The following is a 22100-nucleotide window of genomic DNA, read 5'->3' as shown; positions in this document are numbered from 1 at the left end:
AAGGAACATGTTTACAAATCAAAATCCAATAAGGGGTTAATAACTAAAATATATAAAGACTTCTACAACTCAATAACACAAACCAAACAATTGATTAAAAAATGGGCAGAGGATGGGCACCTGCGTGGTTCAGTCAGTTAAACATCCAACTACAGCTGAGGTCATTATCTCACAGTTCATGAGTTTGAGCCCCACATCAGGCTCTGTACTGTCAGCTCAGAGCCTGGAGCCTGCTTCTGATTCTGTGTCTCCCTGTCTCTCTGCCTCTCCCCTGCTCTCAATCTCTCAATCTCTCTCTCTCTCTCTCTCTCTCTCTCTCTCTCTCTCTCATAAATAAACATTTAAACAAATTGTTTAATGGGCAGAGGATGTGAATAAACATTTTTCCAAAGTGCAAATGGCCAAAAGACACATGAAAGGATGCTCAACATCATTAATCATCAGGAAAATGCAAATAAAAACCACAACATGATATCACCTCACACCAGTCTGAATTACTACTACCAAAAAGACAAGAAATAACAAGTGCTGGCAAGGATGTGGAAGAAAGGGAACCTTCATACATTGTTGATGGGATTGTAAATTGCTGCAGCCACTATGGAAAACAGTATGGAGGTTTCTAAAAAACAAGAAAACAAACAAACAAAAACAAAAACAAAAACAAAAGTAGAGGGGCACCTGGGTAGTTCAGTCAGTTAAGCGTCCAACTTTGGCTCAGGTCATGATCTCACGGTATGTGAGTTTGAGCCCTGCGTCAGGCTCTGTGCTGACAGCTCAGATCCTGGAGCCTGCTTCTAGTTTTCCCTCTCTCTATGCCCCTCTCCTGTTCATGCTCTGTCTGTCTCAAAAATAAATAAACATTACAAAAATTTTTTTAAAAAGTAGAACTACCATATGATCCAGCAATTCCACTTCTGGGTATTTATCTGAAGGAATTGAAAACACTAATTTGGAAAGGTATATGCACCTTTATGTTCACTGCAGCATTATTCAAAACAGCCAAGATATAGAAACAACCTAAGTGTCTATATGGATGGATGAATGATGGATGGATGGATAAAGACGTGACAGCATGGATGGACCTTGAGAATACTATGTTGAGTAAAATACCATGTGATTTCATGTATATGTGGAATCTAAAAAACAAAACAAAAAGAAAAGAAAAGAAAACCAAACTCATGGATGCAGAGAACAAATTTGATGGTTATGGGTGGGAGAGTTTGAGGAGTGGGAAAATGGAAGAAGGGGGTAGGAGATATAAACTGTCAGTCATAAAATAAGTCTTTAGGGATAGAATGTACAACATGGTGACTATTGTCAATAACATTATATTGCATGTTATGTAACCATGTAGTGGCAGGAGGAAACTATACTCATTGTGGTGATCATTTCAGTATATACAAATATAGAATCATTATGTTGTATATCCCAAACTAATATATTGTCATATGTCAATTATAACTTAATAAAAAAAAGTTAATGAAAATAGTGAGGTACATCTCCGTATGGCTCCTAACAAAGATTTTGTGGTGGATTTGAAATCTTCTAATGCTGTTAACAAATTAACTTTGTTATTTTTAAAATACACTTTTTGGGGGGCACCTGGCTGGCTCAGTCAGGTAAGCATCTGACTTTGGCTCAAGTCACGATCTCCTGGTTCATGAGTTCAAGCCCTGCAGAGGGCTCTATGCTGACAGCTCAGAGCCTAGAGCCTGCTTCAGATTCTGTGTCTCCCTTTCTGCCCCTCCGCTGCTCATGCTCTGTCTGCCTCACTCTCAAAAAGAAACATTAAAAAAATTTTTAATGCATTTTTCAGACTTGTGATCTATCTTATTGGTTGTTGATGACAAGCAAAATTAAACACAACACTAATGTTTATGTTAGAAATGATATCAGAAATAGTCATGTTATTATAGCCATTCAGAAGTTGACAAAGATGGTTAGTTTTGGAATCGTAAAAAGACACAGAACATTCTATCTTTGAATATTTTTGGATAAACTGACATAGGAAACTACAACAGACTTTGTGAAAGACCCCACACTTATTCACATTAATTTTACAGAATTTAGCATTCATGCAATTAGGTTAAATTTATTACTGTAGAGGGATGGGTCCATTTTCCAAACGTGATCTAAGCTCTCCTTTCACTCATCAGAACCAAGGAAATAGGGATCTTTCACAAGTTTCCAGGAGAGGAAAATCACCCCAGTGAGGTTGGAGGGACAGGCTGCAGTGAGGAAAAATCCCTGGACCATAAATTTGTAGATACTTGAATCAAGCGCTACATTTCACCTCAGGAAATGCTTCCAAAACATTGATTTCTCATTGGTAAAATGACAGGGTTACATTCACTTACCTCTAAAATCTCTACTTCTGTTCACGAGGAAAAGATGAAAATCAGAGACATCTCCTCTGATAGATTTTCAGTCTCACCTCCAAATAGCTCATCTCACCACAGCATGAGCAACTGAAAGACAAAGACAGGAGGAAATCTAGGGATGCAGGATGCCTCCTCTGTTCTGGCTAATAACTGAGGATAGAGAAGGGAATGGGTGTGATGTCTTAAAAACATAGATGGGAGTTACTGAAGGCCAGAATAAGCGATGTGGTGTGAACAGATTTGTTGCTTTCAATGGTAAAACATCAACTCAACACAATTTTAGAACTGAGAGAGGAGAAAGAGAATGAGGAAAAAATAAGGAAAGGGAACAAGAGAAAGAACTTGGTCCATGAATGGGAAAAGTATTCATTGTAACTAGATTCAGGGATGTCATTAACTCCTATGGTACTATCTAGACTTCCTTGCACCATTTCTGGGATTTTCTTCTCTGTGTGTCTCATTCATTCTATTCGACCATATCTGGATCTTGTCCTTTTGGTAGAGTAAGAGGAGAACATGGCACAGACAAATGCAAGCATATGGCATCCCAACTTAGCATTCTGGAAGGAAAGGTGGAGCTTCTCTTTCCTGTCAAGAGAGAGCTTCTCTCTCTCCAACTAAAAATTCATAGAAGGATTCTTACTGACCTTGCTTAGCTCATGTGCCTTAGAGGTGTGATAAGGGAGATGGGGTGCTGTGGATGGCCAGACTTAGAATAGCCCCAATTCTTTGTGGCCAGGAGGTGCAGGATAATGTTACTGGTGGCTCCTCCAGGATTACAGTAAAAGGAAGAATTCACCAAAGAATAAAGAGAAGAGATGAAAGGAGTCCTGGACAAATGAAAATAAGAAACATTCAATTGTGCACAGGACAAAAGAGTTCAGGAATTGTATAGAGAAAGAGTCCCAGTGCCCTGAGCACCCCTCATTGTGCATCTTTGAAAGCTTCTTTTTTTTCTGTGGAGGCATTTGTGTTAAAGCAGAGAGAATGCAGATGGGAATCTGAAGATCTGAATTTGCTCCTAGCTCTGACAATGAGGGATCTTGCAGAAATCCTCCAAACTTTCTGAGTCTTGTTCATAATTTGAGAGTGTTAGCCAAGTTGACTTTAAAGATCTCTTCTACCATAAACATTCTATGAGTCTTTGATTTAGCCTGATATGCATTGCAAAGAAAATATGTATGTGTCTGCACCCCAATGTTTATAGCAGCACTATCAACAATAGCCAAAGTATGGAAAGAGCCCAAATGTCCACCGATGGATGAATGGATAAAGAAGATGTGGTGTATAAATACAATGGAGTATTACTCGGCAATCAAAAAGAATGAAACCTTGCCATTTGCAACTACACGGATGGAACTAGATGGTATTATGCTAAGCAAAATTTGTCAGTCAGAGAAAGACAAATATCATATGACTTCACTCATATGAGGACTTACAAGATACAAAACAGATGAACATACGGGAAAGGAAGCAAAAATAATATAAAAACAGGGAGGGGGACAAAACATAAGAGACTCTGAAATATGGAGAATGAACAGGGGGTTACTGAAGAGGTTGTGGGAGGAGGGATGGGCTAAATGGGTAAGGGGAACTAAGGAATCTACTCCTGAGATCATTGTTGCACTATATGCTAAATAACTTGGATGTAAATTAAAAAATAAATAAATTATTTAAAAAATTTGAAAAAAATGTGTATGTATCAAATAGACCTCATTCCACAATCACCTTCATATTGTTCTACATGTAGGTGTGCCTCCTTTTTAATTGATAGGCATAGAATTGGAGAGTAGTGATGGCTCTTAGCATTTACTAAAAGTTTGCTAAGCCCCAAGTATTATGCTAGGCATTTAAAAACATTTTTCCAATTCTTACATTTCTGCCAAGTGCATAGTACTATTTCTACTACTGTTTTGCCGTTGATAATATTAATTATCAGAGCAGTTAAATAATTGGCAAATATAACATAGCTGCTATAAGATACATATCCATATTCTTCCTTTATCTAGTCTGTTGTTCTGCTATAGTGCCAGGGAGTCATATCTAAATGATAGAAGGCAGTTCTCTATTGTTAATAACCTGCTTTTTAAACAATGTAACATGAGTATCTTCCTATGTCAATAAACGTAGTTATATCATTTCAGAGGCTAGATTCTTAGCATTTAAGTATTTTAAAATTAATCAATCACTGATTTTTAGACATATTTTTGTAAATTTTCACTATTATAAGTGGTACTGAAATGAAGATCTTACTCATTAAAATCTTTTCTTTGGGTACCTTTCAATCATTTCTTTAGATTGAAGTCCAAAATTTAAAATCACTGTATCAAAGGTCGTGTACTTTAGACATACATTTAGATATAATTTAGATATACATATCTCCTCCAAAACAAAAACAAAAACAAAAAACAACAACAACAACAACAAAAAAGACTGTGCCAATGTAAACTCCCATAAATAATGTATAAGAGTTATCTATTCACCCACATCCATACCAACAGTGGGTACTCGGATCATTTGTACTAGATGCCAATTTTGAGTGTTTTTTGTATCTTAATTTTTATTGTATTACTATGATTATCATGAAGCTATTGGTTTTTTCATATGCTTATAGGATTTTTCTATTATTTTTTATGAATTGCTAGTTCATATCCTTAACCCAAGTGTCATAAACCTTAAAAGGTTACCTTTTTTTCATATTCGCATTACAAACTGAAACAGTCCAAGGTATTTTTAAATTTAAACTGTAGTTAACATACAGTGAAATATTGGTTTCAGGAGTAGAATTCAGTGATTCATCACTTTCATGCAACACCCAGGACTCATTGCAACAAGTGCCCTCCGTGGTATCCATTATTTATCTAGCACATCTCCCACCCTCCTCTCTCCATCAACCCATAGTTTGTTCTTTATCATTAAGACTCTCTTGTGGTTTGTTTTCCTCTCTTCTCTTACCGCCTCTTCCCTTATGTTCATCTGTTGTTTCTTAAATTCTACATATGGGTTAAATCATATGTAAATCTTAAATCTACATATGGTATTTGTGTGTCTCTGATTTATTTTGCTTAGCATAAATACATTCTAGCTTCACCCATGTCATTGCAAATGGCAAGATTTCATTCTTTTTGATGGCTGAGTAACATTCCATCACACACACACACACACACACACACACACACACACACACACACCACACATATTCTTTATCCATTCATCAGGCAATGGACAGTTGGGCTCTCTCCATAATTTGGCTATTATTGGTAATGCTGCTATAAACAGTGGGGTGCATGTGCCCCCTTTGAGTCTGTATTTTTATATCCTTTGGGTAAATACCTAATAGTGCAATTGCTATATCATACGGTAGTTCTATTTTTAGTTTCTTGAGGAACTTCCATACTGTTCTTCAGAGTGGCTGCACAAGGTTGCATTCCCACCAACTGTGCAAGAGGGTTCCCCTTTCTCTGCATTCTCACCAACACCTGTTGTCTCTTGTGTTGTTAATTTTAGCCATTCTGATAGGTATGAGGTGGTATCTCATCATGATTTTTATTTGTATTTCCCTGATGATGAGTGATGCTGAGCATCTTTTTATGTGTCTGTTAGCTATCTGGATGTCTTCTTTGGAAAAGTGTCTATTCATGTCTTCTGCCCACTTCTTAACTGGGTTATTTGTTTTTTGGGTATTGAATTTGATAAGTTGTTTATGGATTTTGGATACTAACCCTTTATCAGATATGTTGTTTGCAAATATCTTCTCCCATTCCATAGGCTGCCTTTTAGTTTTGTTAATTTTTCCCTCCACAGTGCAGAAGCTTTTTATTTTGATAAAGTCCCAATAGTTCACGTTTGCTTTTATTTCCCTTGTCAAAGGCATTTTTTAAAGGTGAGCTATAATTTTACTGTTGAAATCACTGGATGCTGCATTAACATAAGAACAAACTATTCTGGGTGCCTTTGAATATTTCTAATTTTCCAAAGATTAAAGAAGAATGGGATAGTTGATAAGAGATACACAAACTACAATTATATAAAGTATAAGCACAGAGGAGGGGTGAGAAAAGTCTAATTTAGAATATGTTTTAGATGCTATTGGGGCACCTCCATATCATATTTACTGGGTCCTGGGTGCTGATAGTGTTGACTATTAAGAGCTCACAAATGCCCCTTACTCAAGAGAGTTACCCTCTGTTGATGGCAGTCACAGGAAATAGTCACTAACCCCCAAGACAGCCGATAGTTAATGACTAATCAATATAGGGGTACAAAAGACTGGCTGGCCCCACCAACATTGTGGAGGGAAAACTTTGTAGTATGTTTAATGCTCTAGAGGCACCTACCCCACCACCAGTGGACTAGGCCAAGGCAAACTTTTCCTAAGATAACAACCTTGCTTTCTCTTTTTCTGTCCTGCTTTCCTCACTCAAAGTTTCCACCTAAAAAATCAAGTGCACCTAAATCCCTGCCTTGGGCTCTGCTTCTCAGAAACCCAATCTAAGATAGCAGGAGTTAGCAAAATTTCATAGAGGAGATGACTTTTCAGTTGAACCTTGTTATATAGCTGGGAATCTAATGTTCAATGGGTAGAAAAGGATATGGGCATTTTATGTAGATAGAATAAGCAAAAGAAGGCACGAGACATACTTGGGGAACATCAAGTGTCTTCATGCGGCCAGAGTATATGAAACTTGAAGGGTTAGGGATATATATAGTCCTTACACATAAAAAGACTTAAAACACCAGTTAGGAGGCTAATGCAGTAGCCTCATTTAGGGCTGATAAGTGCCCAGGCTTCAGAAATAACAGCCAGAATCCAAACCCTTAACAACACTTCAATAATTGACACCGAATCTTGGGAAATTATGTAGATTAGGTAAAGGTAGACTAAATGTGGTTAAATCTGTTTTCATATGACACAGAAAGAGACTACAGGGTCAGATTTCAATTTAAAAACATTCTAACCTGCAGCAAAACCACATTATTCATCACTGGAACTTAACCAAATGACTAGTCAAAAAGAGAAAGCATAAAATGAAAATAAGGAAGGAAAAGAACCTGCCAACTCAGCAAGACTTGACAGGTGTTCAAGAATTTAGGCTAATTAATTGACCACATGGTTGATAAATTAAGACAGTATCCTTGTTTGGAACAAAGTATACTTACTCCCCAATTTGTCAGGGGTGGTGATGAGGAGAAACAGGAAGAGGTAATTGAAGTTGAGATAAAAAATCATGAAAAGCACTAGGAAAAGGAAAAAAATAAAGAGTAATAAGCAAACAGGAAGTGCAGCAATTTACATAACCATCCCACAGCAGAGTAACACATGGGTCTAAGACCTGGGTGTCTCATAGGACTGGCAAAAATTGCAAGACCTTCAAGTCTTTTAAAGAGAATTATTTGAAAATGATGATGAAAGATAGAAGTTAATGGACTAAAGTTATATTCACCACCTACCACATCCTAAGCAAATACTCTCTGAAACAAACTCTACTTTCAGGAGCTAAAAATATTCATATTTTCCAAGGAAAGGTTATTGCCTTGATAACACAAATACCCTCTAATAGGCTTACTGAAATACTCTAGTAATGGGTAGGAAGGAACATCTAGCCTAGGAAGCACGGAACAAAGAAAATCTGACTTCCTTTGAATGTCTTAACACTCCTTCAGCCTCTACAGCTCATCCAAAACAGTAAAAATCCTACCATTTTAGTTTTCTCAAAGTAAAATAGTGCAAGGGAAAATGAAAACCTTAATGAATCTTAAACCTGGGTGCTCACTGTTTCTATCACTATAACCGGCTATACAACCCTGAAAAAGTCATAACCTTGTTTTCTTTCCTGCAAAATAAAAGAACTTCGCAAGAGGTTAAATCCAACCCTACAATGCTATTTCTCTACTCTGAAGTCTGAAGCAATCATTATTGGACACTAAAATGACAAAGTAGAATGGCTCAGTTTATATCTCATAGTAGTCACTTCTATTGATGGCTGTGTCAACTAGTTTGACTTATAAGTATTTCATATAAACATAGTTTCTATTGCTACTGGATAGCACTTCTTTCCTTCTGGATCTGACTTGACACTAGTCTCATTGATGATGGATCATTAATTTTTTTCTGCAATTATTAAATAACCAGTCAACTCCTAAGGTTATGTGACCTAGTTGAAAGAGCAAGGCATTGTGGAGCTGAGGCCCTGAAATCCAATTCTTGCCTTAATGCTATTGGATTGCATGGAATTCATTTAACTCTGAATGGAAAGCAACTGTAATTTATTTGTCTTCGTCATAATATTATCAGGGTCAAATGACATATAAGACAGAACCATTTGAAAGTGCTATATGTTGGTAAACTTGAATCTCAGGCCACAAATTGAGATTTGCCAAGATATAACTATTTCTACAGTTGAATCTAATTTCCATTTTGAACTTTCATTCTTCTGGATATGAAAAATTAACATCAGTCAATTCAGGTCCTTTTCTATTTCTTCTACATTTGTGCCCTTGGTCCCAGAAGGGCTGCATAATGCCAAGGCATTGGGGTGGTCTTCATTGTCACTTGGGCCTCTGACATCTGCCACGACTGCCCCCAACTGGTCTCTGATTGACAGTTACTCCAGGTCACTGCTGCATCTTCCATAACTGCAAAGCCACTCCACGTCTGGCAAAACTTTCAATGGAGGAAGAAAACAGTAACCAGAGAGGTAAAAGAAGTAACATAAAGATGTGTTATGGAAGCAAAAGGAGGAGAAAACACCAACAGCAATGGTGGTCAGAGGTTTTAAGTAACTCAGACAAATCTAAGAGTAAAGGAAGAACAAAATGGAGCTACAAAAAACTTTTGCAAGAACAGTTTCTGTTGAGTGGTAGATACACAACTCTAACTGCAGAAGTAGAGTAGGAATACTAGTAGTGAACATGATAATTTTTTACTTTTTTTTCTAAAAAAAAATACAATTGCAATTATCTTCCCTTTGGAATAGTATGAGAGTTATACTCAAAAGTTTTAATTGAGAATGCAGTCATTTGAGTACACGAAAGGATATAACTTCATATGGGTCAGCAAGACCTGACCACAAGAATCATTAAAATTCAAGATTATTAAATGTTGTCTCCCTAAGTAAGATAAAATATTTAAGCCCATAATAATTAGGCCACCACTTCTCTGAACTAGTCTTGGGAGTAAAGAGCCAATGAAAATGAAATCCCTTCTTCTGCTGTAACAAGCTCAGACAATAAGTGGCCAGTAAGTAATGAAACAGGCACCACTGCTGATGGATGGGGTGGATGAGGGAGGGGAGAATATACGTGGAATTGCTCTGGTTGCCACAACTGTCTATTTTGCATGATTCCATAAGGCCAACCTGATTCCTTTTCAATTTAAAGAGTACTATGTATAATTAAGTCAACCACATAGGAGTGATCATTATCAGAGCATTCAATGCCAGTTACATCCACCTTGCAGAAATGCCCAGATTATGAGAATATCACACCCTAAATTATACTCCTACAAGACTGTGAAATGGAGGGAGGTATGAGCAAGTATCACCATGACTTTTTTTTTCCTTCCATCTCGACCCACCAATCTCAATAAATTCACATTTTTAAAGTTTCAAACATTTATAATAGAACACTGTATGTTAATTATACTTCAATAAAAAAAACAAAGTTTCAAACATTTAATGCTAAGAGTATTCAATTCAATTGAACAATAGAGTACATTAAGAAAAACTTTGGTAAGTTAATTTTTTCCCCTTAATTCTCCTGCCTACCTCAGATAAGCCACCCAGAATAGGAGGGGGGAAGATCTGTTTTAGCAACTATGTCAAATTGGCTCAGTTGTAGACTCACAGAATAAATAGAGCTCAAATATGTTTACATGCTATCTAGTATGTAACAGTAAAAGGTAAAATGAGCTCAGGAGCATTGTGTGTCTTACTCAAGCTATCATAGTAAGTGAAGGAGAGCCAGGAATAGAACCCAAATTTTCTACCATTAAGGCCAATGGTCAACAAATATTTACTGAGTGCTTAGTCTATGCTAGACAACATCCTAGCCCCTGAGGATTAAGAGCTGAAAAATATAACCTGGGCTATAGAAAACAAATTGATAATTGGCACAACCACTTACGATGGCAACAAAAATACGAAATGGATTAGAACTCAATATTGTTAAGATGTCAATTCTCTCACATTGGCCTATAAATTCATTATAATCCCAATGAAAACCATAGCAAGATTTTTGGTAGATATTAACAAGATGATTATAAAACACGTATGGAAAGGTAAAATACTAGAATAGGCACAACCATTTTTTAAAAGAAGCATGAAGTTGAGAGATTCACACTATCTGATTTCAAGTCCCAATATAAAGCTGTGCCATTTGCAAAAGCATACATAGACCAAGAGAGCAGAATAGACAGTCTATATACCTTCAAAACTATGACCAATTGATTTTTTAACAATGCAAGGCAATTCCATGGAGAAAGAATAGCCTTTCAACATATGGTACTGAAGCAATTCAATATTCATAAAAAAGAATCTTTGATCCATACCTTGTACTATATACGAAAAGTGACTGAAAATGGGTCAAAGACATACATATAAAACCCAAAGCTCTAGGGGCGCCTGGGTGGCGCAGTCGGTTAAGCGTCCGACTTCAGCCAGGTCACGATCTCGCGGTCCGTGAGTTCGAGCCCCGCGTCGGGCTCTGGGCTGATGGCTCAGAGCCTGGAGCCTGTTTCCGATTCTGTGTCTCCCTCTCTCTCTGTCCCTCCCCCGTTCATGCCCTGTCTCTCTCTGTCCCAAAAATAAATAAACATTGAAAAAAAAAATTTTTAAAACCCAAAGCTCTAAAACTTCTAGAAGAAAACAGAAAAAAATCTTTGTGACCATGAATAAGATAATCATTCATAGATAAAATACCAAAAGTACAATCAATAAGTGAAAATATTGATAAATTATACTTCATCAAAATCAAAAGCTTTTGCTCTGTTAAAGATATTATTAAGAGAATGAAAAGACAAACCACGGACTGGGAGAAACTATTTACAAAATAAATCTGATAAAGATCTTCTACCCAGAATATTTTTAAAAATCTAACAACTCAACAATAAGAAAATAAACATCCTAATTAAAAGTGAACAAATGTCTAAAGCTGGAGAATATGCAGAGAAACTGGATCACTCGCATCACTGGTGGGAATGCAAAATGGCACCACACTCTGGAAAATGGTTTGGCAGTTTCTTTTGAAACTAAACATGCACTTACCATACAACTCAGCAATCCTATTCCTGGACACTCTGAGGAAAATAAAACTTACGTTCGTACAAAAACATATACGTTAAAGTTTATAGTAGCTTTATTCATAGTAGCTAAAACCTGGAAACAACCCTAAATGCGCTTCAGTGAGTGAGTGGATAAACAAAGTATACTACATCCATTTCACAGAATATCACTCATTAATAAAGAGAAATGAGGGGCGCCTGGGTGGTTCAGTCAGTTGAACATCTGACTCTTAGTTTCAGCTCAGTCATGATCTCATGGTTCATAGGATGGAGCCCTGCATCAGGCTCTGCACTGACAGCATGGGAGCCTGCTTGGGATTCTTTCTCTCTCTCTCTGCTTCTCTTTCTCTCTCTCAAAATAAATAAATAAACTTTACTTAAAAAAAAAAAAATAAACATGAGTGAGCTATTGATACATGCAACCACTTTGGTGGAGCTCAATGGAATTATGCTGAGTAAAAAAGGCCAATTTCATGATTCCAATTATATTACCTATTGATACACTTAACAACTTGGTGGAACTCAAGAGAATTATGCTGAGTGGGAAAAAAAGCCAATATTTTTCCCACCAGGCTCTCAGGCAGGAAAATGAAGAATTTGGCTATGGAATTTGAACAGACCAAAGGGGAGAACCAAGGATATTGATATGATGGATTTCTTAACAAACTTCCACCCTGATCATCCTCTATTGAAGTTCACAGTCAACAATTTCTACAAAAGTTCTCACAGCTTCTAAATTGGATTTTTTATCCCTGACTCTTAAATAAGAGTTGGCAAACAAGGATTGCCAGCCATCTGAAGAAAGATTCTAATCCAAAAGATAAGAACTGAAACAAATAAATAGGAAACAACAAGACTGATGGGTGAAGAAACTTTTCACCCATATATGCACACACCAGTATACTCAGAGACATAAAAGAATATATTGCACTCATGGAATAAGAGCAGGATGCTATATATAAAAAAAAGGAACATTCCAGGAATAAGAAAGAAAGCATAGAGGGAGAGAGGGAAGATGTCGGCGTAGGAGGACGCTGGGCTCACCGCGCATCCTGCTGATCACTTGGATTCCACCTACACCTGCCTAAATAACCCAGAAAACCGCCAGAGGATTAGCAGAACGGAGTCTCCGGAGCCAAGCGCAGACGAGAGGCCCACGGAAGAGGGTAGGAAGGGCGGCGAGGCGGTGTGCGCTCCACGGACTAGCGGGAGGGAGCCGGGGCGGAGGGGCGGCTCGCTGGCCAAGCAGAGCCCCCGAGTCTGGCTTGCAAAAAGCGGAGGGGCCTGACGGACTGTGTTCCGACAGCAAGCGCGACTTAGCGTCTGGGAGGTCGTAAGTTAACAGCTCTGCTCAGAAAGCGGGAAGGCTGGAGGACAAAGGGAAGGAGAGCTGCTGAGCCCCCGGACAACAGAGCTCAGTTTGGTGGGGAACAAAGGCGCTCGCCAGCGCCATCTCCCCGGCCCATCCCCCAGCCAAAATCCCAAAGGGAACCAGTTCCTGCCAGGGAACTTGCTCGCTCCGCGCAAACACCCAACTCTGCGCTTCTGCGGAGCCAAACCTCCGGCAGCGGATCTGACTCCCTCCTGCTGCCACAGGGCCCCTCCTGAAGTGGATCACCTATGGAGAAGCAAGCTAAGCCTGCCCCTCCTGCCCCTGTGCACCTTGCCTACCCACCCCAGCTAAGACGCCAGATCCCCAGCATCACAAGCCTGGCAGTGTGCAAGTAGCCCAGACGGGCCACCCCACCCCACAGTGAATCCCGCCCCTAGGAGAGGGGAAGAGAAGGCACGCACCAGTCTGACTGTGGCCCCAGCGGTGGGCTGGGGGCAGACATCAGGTCTGACTGCGGCTCCGCCCACCAACTCCAGTTATACACCACAGCACAGGGGAAGTGCCCTGCAGGTCCTCACCACGCCAGGGACTATCCAAAATGACCAAGCGGAAGAATTCCCCTCAGAAGAATCTCCAGGAAATAACAACAGCTAATGAGCTGATCAAAAAGGATTTAAATAATATAACAGAAAGTGAATTTAGAATAATAGTCATAAAATTAATCGCTGGGCTTGAAAACAGTATAGAGGACAGCAGAGAATCTCTTGCCACAGAGATCAAGGGACTAAGGAACAGTCACGAGGAGCTGAAAAACGCTTTAAACGAAATGCATAACAAAATGGAAACCACCATGGCTCGGATTGAAGAGGCAGAGGAGAGAATAGGTGAACTAGAAGATAAAGTTATGGAAAAAGAGGAAGCTAGGAAAAAAGAGAGATAAAAAAATCCAGGAGTATGAGGGGAAAATTAGAGAACTAAGTGATACACTAAAAAGAAATAATATACGCATAATTGGTATCCCAGAGGAGGAAGAGAGAGGGAAAGGTGCTGAAGGGGTACTTGAAGAAATAATAGCTGAGAACTTCCCTGAACTGGGGAAGGAAAAAGGCATTGAAATCCAAGAGGCACAGAGAACTCCCTTCAGACGTAACTTGAATCGATCTTCTGCATGACATATCATAGTGAAACTGGCAAAATACAAGGATAAAGAGAAAATTCTGAAAGCAGCAAGGGATAAACGTGCCCTCACATATAAAGGGAGACCTATAAGACTCGTGACTGATCTCTCTTTTGAAACTTGGCAGGCCAGAAAGAATTGGCACGAGATCTTCAGTGTGCTAGACAGAAAAAATATGCAGCCGAGAATCCTTTATCCAGCAAGTCTGTCATTTAGAATAGAAGGAGAGATAAAGGTCTTCCCAAACAAACAAAAACTGAAGGAATTTGTCACCACTAAACCAGCCCTACAAGAGATCCTAAGGGGGACCCTGTGAGACAAAGTACCAGAGACATCACTACAAGCATAAAACATACAGACATCACAATGACTCTAAACCCATATCTTTCTATAATAACACTGAATGTAAATGGATTAAATGCGCCAACCAAAAGACATAGGGTATCAGAATGGATAAAAAAACAAGACCCATCTATTTGCTGTCTACAAGAGACTCATTTTAGACCTGAGGACACCTTTAGATTGAGAGTGAGGGGATGGAGAACTATTTATCATGCTACTGGAAGCCAAAAGAAAGCTGGAGTAGCCATACTTATATCAGACAAACTAGACTTTAAATTAAAGGCTGTAACAAGAGATGAAGAAGGACATTATATAATAGTGACAGGGTCTATCCATCAGGAAGAGCTAACAATTATAAATGTCTATGCACCGAATACCGGAGCGCCCAAATATATAAAACAATTACTCATAAACATAAGCAACCTTATTGAGAAGAATGTGGTAATTGCAGGGGACTTTAACACCCCACTTACAGAAATGGATAGATCATCTAGACACACGGCCAATAAAGAAACAAGGGCCCTGAATGAGACATTGGATCAGATGGACTTGACAGATATATTTAGAACTCTGCATCCCAAAGCAACAGAATATACTTTCTTCTCGAGTGCACATGGAACATTCTCCAAGATAGATCATATACTGGGTCACAAAACAGCCCTTCATAAGTTTACAAGAATTGAAATTATACCATGCATACTTTCAGACCACAATGCTATGAAGCTTGAAATCAACCACAGAAAAAAGTCTGGAAAACCTCCAAAAGCATGGAGGTTAAAGAACACCCTACTAACGAATGAGTGGGTCAACCAGGCAATTAGAGAAGAAATTAAAAAATATATGGAAACAAACGAAAATGAAAATACAACAATCCAAACGCTTTGGGACGCAGCGAAGGCTGTCCTGAGAGGAAAATACATTGCAATCCAGGCCTATCTCAAGAAACAAGAAAAATCCCAAATACAAAATCTAACAGCACACCTAAAGGAAATAGAAGCAGAACAGCAAAGGCAGCCTAAACCCAGCAGAAGAAGAGAAATAATAAAGATCAGAGCAGAAATAAACAATATAGAATCTAAAAAAACTGTAGAGCAGATCAACGAAACCAAGAGTTGGTTTTTTGAAAAAATAAACAAAATTGACAAACCTCTAGCCAGGCTTCTCAAAAAGAAAAGGGAGATGACCCAAATAGATAAAATCATGAATGAAAATGGAATGATTACAACCAATCCCTCAGAGAAACAAACAATTATCAGGGAATACTATGAAAAATTATATGCCAACAAATTGGACAACCTGGAAGAAATGGACAAATTCCTGAACACCCACACTCTTCCAAAACTCAATCAGGAGGAAATAGAAAGCTTGAACAGACCCATAACCAGCGAAGAAATTGAATCGGTTATCAAAAATCTCCCAACAAATAAGAGTCCAGGACCAGATGGCTTCCCAGGGGAGTTCTACCAGACGTTTAAAGCAGAGATAATACCTATCCTTCTCAAGCTATTCCAAGAAATAGAAAGGGAAGGAAAACTTCCAGACTCATTCTATGAAGCCAGTATTACTTTGATTCCTAAACCAGACAGAGACCCAGTAAAAAAAGAGAACTACAGGCCAATATCCCTGATGAATATGGATGCAAAAATTCTCAATAAGATACTAGCAAATCGAATTCAACGGCATATAAAAAGAATTATTCACCATGATCAAGTGGGATTCATTCCTGGGATGCAGGGCTGGTTCAACATTCGCACATCAATCAACGTGATACATCACATTAACAAAAAAAAAGAGAAGAACCATATGATCCTGTCAATCGATGCAGAAAAGGCCTTTGACAAAATCCAGCACCCTTTCTTAATAAAAACCCTTGAGAAAGTCGGGATAGAAGGAACATACTTAAAGATCATAAAAGCCATTTATGAAAAGCCCACAGCTAACATCATCCTCAACGGGGAAAAACTGACAGCTTTTTCCCTGAGATCAGGAACACGACAGGGATGCCCACTCTCACCGCTGTTGTTTAACATAGTGCTGGAAGTTCTAGCATCAGCAATCAGACAACAAAAGGAAATCAAAGGCATCAAAATTGGCAAAGATGAAGTCAAGCTTTCGCTTTTTGCAGATGACATGATATTATACATGGAAAATCCGATAGACTCCACCAAAAGTCTGCTAGAACTGATACATGAATTCAGCAAAGTTGCAGGATACAAAATCAATGTACAGAAATCAGTTGCATTCTTATACACTAACAATGAAGCAACAGAAAGACAAATAAACTGATCCCATTCACAATTGCACCAAGAAGCATAAAATACCTAGGAATAAATCTAACCAAAGATGTAAAGGATCTGTATGCTGAAAACTATAGAAAGCTTATGAAGGTAATTGAAGAAGATTTAAAGAAATGGAAAGACATTCCCTGCTCATGGATTGAAAGAATAAATATTGTCAAAATGTCAATACTACCCAAAGCTATCTACACATTCAATGCAATCTCAATCAAAATTGCACCAGCATTCTTCTCGAAACTAGAACAAGCAATCCTAAAATTCATATGGAACCACAAAAGGCCCCGAATAGCCAAAGTAATTTTGAAGAAGAAGACCAAAGCAGGAGGCATCACAATCCCAGACTTTAGCCTCTACTACAAAGCTGTCATCATCAAGACAGCATGGTATTGGCACAAAAACAGACACATAGACAAATGGAATAGAATAGAAACCCCAGAAATAGACCCACAAACGTATGGCCAACTCATCTTTGACAAAGCAGGAAAGAACATCCAATGGAAAAAAGACAGTCTCTTTAACAAATGGTGCTGGGAGAACTGGACAGCAACATGCAGTAGGTTGAAACTAGACCACTTTCTCACACCATTCACAAAAATAAACTCAAAATGGATAAAGGACCTGAATGTGAGACAGGAAACCATCAAAACCTTAGAGGAGAAAGCAGGAAAAGACCTCTCTGACCTCAGCCGTAGCAATCTCTTACTCGACACATCCCCAAAGGCAAGGGAATTAAAAGCAAAAGTGAATTACTGGGACCTTATGAAGATAAAAAGCTTCTGCACAGCAAAGGAAACAACCAACAAAACTAAAAGGCAACCAACGGAATGGGAAAAGATATTTGCAAATGACATATCGGACAAAGGGCTAGTATCCAAAATCTATAAAGAGCTCACCAAACTCCACACCCGAAAAGCAAATAACCCAGTGAAGAAATGGGCAGAAAACATGAATAGACACTTCTCTAAAGAAGACATCCGGATGGCCAACAGGCACATGAAAAGATGTTCAGCGTCGCTCCTTATCAGGGAAATACAAATCAAAACCACACTCAGGTATCACCTCACGCCAGTCAGAGTGGCCAAAATGAACAAATCAGGAGACTATAGATGCTGGAGAGGATGTGGAGAAACGGGAACCCTCTTGCACTGTTGGTGGGAAGGCAAATTGGTGCAGCCGCTCTGGAAAGCAGTGTGGAGGTTCCTCAGAAAATTAAAAATAGACCTACCCTATGACCCAGCAATAGCACTGCTAGGAATTTATCCAAGGGACACAGGAGTACTGATGCATAGGGGCACTTGTACCCCAATGTTCTTAGCAGCACTCTCAACAATAGCCAAATTATGGAAAGAGCCTAAATGTCCATCAACTGATGAATGGATAAAGAAATTGTGGTTTATATACACAATGGAATACTACGTGGCAATGAGAAAAAATGAAATATGGCCTTTTGTAGCAACGTGGATGGAACTGGAGAGTGTGATGATAAGTGAAATAAGCCATACAGAGAAAGACAGATACCATATGGTTTCACTCTTATGTGGATCCTGAGAAACTTAACAGGAACCCATGGGGGAGGGGAAGGAAAAAAAAAAATAAAGAGGTTAGAGTGGGAGAGAGCCAAAGCATAAGAGACTGTTGAGAACTGAGAGCAAACTGAGGGTTGATGGGGGGTGGGAGGGAGGAGAGGGTGGGTGATGGGTATTGAGGAGGGCACCTTTTGGGATGAGCACTGGGTGTTGTATGGAAACCAATTTGACAATAAATTTCATATATAAATAAAAAAAATTTCATATATAAATAGAAAGAAAGAAAGAAAGAAAGAAAGAAAGAAAGAAAGAAAGAAAGAAAGCATAGAGATATAAAACATGACAGCAGAAATAAAGAAGTCAAGAGAAGGGTTGGAAGATAAGGTCAGGGATATGTATAATGTGTGTGTGAGAGAGAAAAAAAAAACATGAAGAAATAGAAAATAGGGGAGAAAAGAGAAGAAATTAAAGGATCAATCCATCCAACAGGTCCAAAAAAAAAAAGTTTAGAGAAAATGGAGAGCAGGAAACCATCAATGAAATAATTCCAGTAGAACATAGACATATCTCTACTAGAGCAGTTTCATAAAATACTCTCAAAGGAAAAAAACTCCTATGGCAAGAATTTGTGAAAAATAAGCACATCCCAAATAAACACAAGATGTCTTTTGAGTGCATTGAGATTGACAAAACCTCCTTTATCATTTATTGAAAGTGCACTGTCATTGTTATCAACGCCCGGTCATAAGGACAGGGACATTCACAACTTCTTTCTTTTCCTTATCAATCCTTTAATTTTATTTTTGTTTGGGGTTTTAACCACAATTTAATTTAAAAGAACTGAACATGCTGCAGCAGTGAAATCCAAAAATTGATTGTGGCATTTTATTTTATAGCAAAGGTCTATGTTTAGGGAAGAAAAGGCACCACCCAGCTTTCACCTTGAGAATATACATCAGGCTGACTATAGTTTCTGTTCCCTTTGGAGAGCTTATGCCACTGTCCATTCTGAAAAGACATCTTTTTAGTTTTTGATACTCAGAACTCATACAATGACTCTGAACATACCTGTTGGCAGTTCTTTGCTGTTCTGATGTGACTACATGGGGACAACAATGGGTAGATGCCATTGCCATCTCAGCATTTTCCCACCTCCCCCAGCCCCCCTGCTCCCGTTCAGATGGCCTCATCAAAGGAGACAGGGACATTATCATGATGCAGGGATGTCAGTTAGCATAAAAGGCCAGGGGCTCAGTCAGGTGGGTCTTGAAATTGTCTTCATTTTATCACTAAAATAACATTTAAATCTGATTTTTTTGGAACAAATTGTTCATATGCAGCCAAGAGTCTATTCTTTCTTATGCCCTTAGTTTCCTTCAACAAATATTCTCAGAAAATACAAGCACATTTTCTTACTGTTTGAAGAGGCAATGTTGTACAGAGAGCAAAACCCAAGAAAACCAGCTAAATTGAGGGTAGCTCTAAGATTTAATGTGATGGATTCCTGTCACTCTCCCTCTTCAAAACCCTTTGTGTTCAATTCACTTCTTCTTTGCTTTTTCATCATCCTGCTTCCTGTACTTCCTGTTCTCAGTCCGTGTCCAAAGTACAATTTTTGTGGAATGTTTCTTTTTGATATTAATTCACAGATGCAATAAATATTTAATCATCAAAAAACTGATTTTCTATATTGTATCGGTCATACACTGTGCTAGGAATTCAAATTGGAAATGTTAATCAAAAAAGTAGTGCTGGGGCACATGGGTAGCTTAGTCAGTTAAGTGTCCAACTTCAGTTCAGGTCATGATCTCATGGGCCTTGAGTTCGAGCCCATGCTGATAGCTCTAGAGCCTGGAGCCTGCTTTGGATCCTTTATCTCTCTGTCCCTCCTCAGCTCACATTCTCTGTCTCTCTCTCAAAATAAATACACATTTAAAAAAAGTAGTCTTTGTGAGGTTTAGAAAGTAATGTGGATTAAAACTTGATACTCCTATATCATTGCTAAATCTTTCTCCCTTTGTCCCTTCATCACTTTCTTCTGTATCATACATATTCACTGCCCATCGTCATCTCCTGTCACATGTACACAGGACATAGATCAGTATCATTTTACTTGATGGATTTAGTAATCAGTAATGCAGAAGCTGTCAAAATGCTAAAAATAAATGTAAAAGTTCCCCATTCACGGTCAACAACAATGAAAAGAAAATAAAAGATTTAGGATCACAAAACCAATCAAAGCATTTATTTTAAGCACCCACGTTGTCTATCATATTAGATATGACTAGAATTAGGAAAAAGGTATGCCAAACACCTGTTCAAACTCCTTAGCACCAGTGTTTCCCCAGGTCCTACCAGTTAGGGAGTAACAAAGAGTCATATTTATAGAAACACAGTCATTTTCTAATTCTTCCCTCACCTATTATTGAATACCTTCCAGATCCTCTTAAAAGCCTCCCCCAAGAACTCCTGCATGTCCCCTAGAGATGCCCCACCAGTATTGAAAAGCAAGGCCTCTCAGCTACAACTGCCTCCTCTTTTGCTCTGGCTTTAGCTCTGGCTCCATGTGGCACTATCAGCAAGCCTCCAATCTCTGTGAAGCCTGGTGAAAGTGCAATTTCACTGATGCTGCCTCTGATGACATCTTTTATCAATGTCGCCTGAAGTCATGCTGTGCTCATGTTGTGCTTTGCTGAAGCTGCCAAATTTCCAATATGGCTGGTGCCCTCCCCTGCTGATCGCCCAGTGTACTCAATGGAGCAGTGGCATTCTATGTTCTCTACTGCAGTGCATAAAACAGACAGCCTCACCTTTGTTACTCTCCACTACGCCTGGTTAGTAGTTCAGAATGCCAACAACACACACAAGACAAATAAGAAATAAATTACTAGTTCATTTGTATGGGAATACCCAAAATGCTGTGCCACTGGTGAGCGTAGGAGGGAGAAGCAGATCCTCCCTATTTCCCATTCTAAACCTAGATCTTAGCCCTCGCAGGCTCCAGGCATTCACACAGAGGCAAAACGTGACTCCACATCACTCACACAAACAGTCTTACCTTGCACACCCAGTTACACACAGAACAGAGAGAGCTTAGAGAATGAGGAGGGAAGCCAATCACAAGTACTGCTTCACAGAAGCCTTGCCCCAACGACATGGCATGAAATAAGCTGAGAATTGTATGCACATATAGGACATCAAGACATTCGTTTTAGGTAATTTGACTTGCCCATCTTCCTCCTACCTTGTGTTCTTCTGCCCTGGAGGACTCTTCACTCTGCACAGGCTGCTGAGACATAGCTTCTGGTGTGTTTCCATGAGAACTATGGAGGCGGCAGGGAGCTGCCTTGATGTACACCACCAGGTATCCTGATCTCATGTGTGTCCCTTCCACTGCTTGCTGAAACCAGAGTAAAACAAAGAGATTGTAACCATGGACTAATTAAGGAAATCATCCCGGCTAATCCTAAATCTAGACCCACCTTTTGTGTCTGGTCTAGTTCATAGCACCTTCAGAATGTGGGCTGTGGGCTCTTCGCAGGCTAAGCCCATGGAGACAAAAAGGCCAGGAAGTAAGACTGGAGAAGGTGTATCACATGTAAGCAAACTGCTCACTAGTAGATAAGCCCCACTGAACAAATTCTCCCCGTAAGATTAGCCCCTCCACCTCCCCTAACTCTACATTCCCTCAAGGGGTATGAGGGAAAAAAAAGATCATTCAACCCTCAAGCCCATTATATTCTGAGACAGAAACTTGAGGAATG

General features: G+C 39.0%; 1 long non-coding RNA gene across 1 annotated transcript in view; it reads right to left on the bottom strand.

The window, feature by feature from the left end:
- The window catches only part of LOC147577135 (uncharacterized), a 136696-nt gene extending 114964 nt beyond the window's left edge, over positions 1–21732 (bottom strand). The window contains exon 1 of the long non-coding RNA XR_015239942.1: positions 21581–21732. This is a non-coding gene — a long non-coding RNA (uncharacterized LOC147577135). The remainder of the gene's footprint in view (positions 1–21580) is intronic.
- Positions 21733–22100: the final 368 nt, after the last annotated feature.

The sequence above is a fragment of the Puma concolor genome, chromosome C2, assembly GCF_028749965.1.
Source record: "Puma concolor isolate L17-30 chromosome C2, mPumCon1.1.hap2, whole genome shotgun sequence".
In the NCBI taxonomy this organism is placed as follows: Eukaryota; Metazoa; Chordata; class Mammalia; order Carnivora; family Felidae; genus Puma; species Puma concolor.
This window is presented reverse-complemented; position numbering and strand designations above follow the sequence as displayed.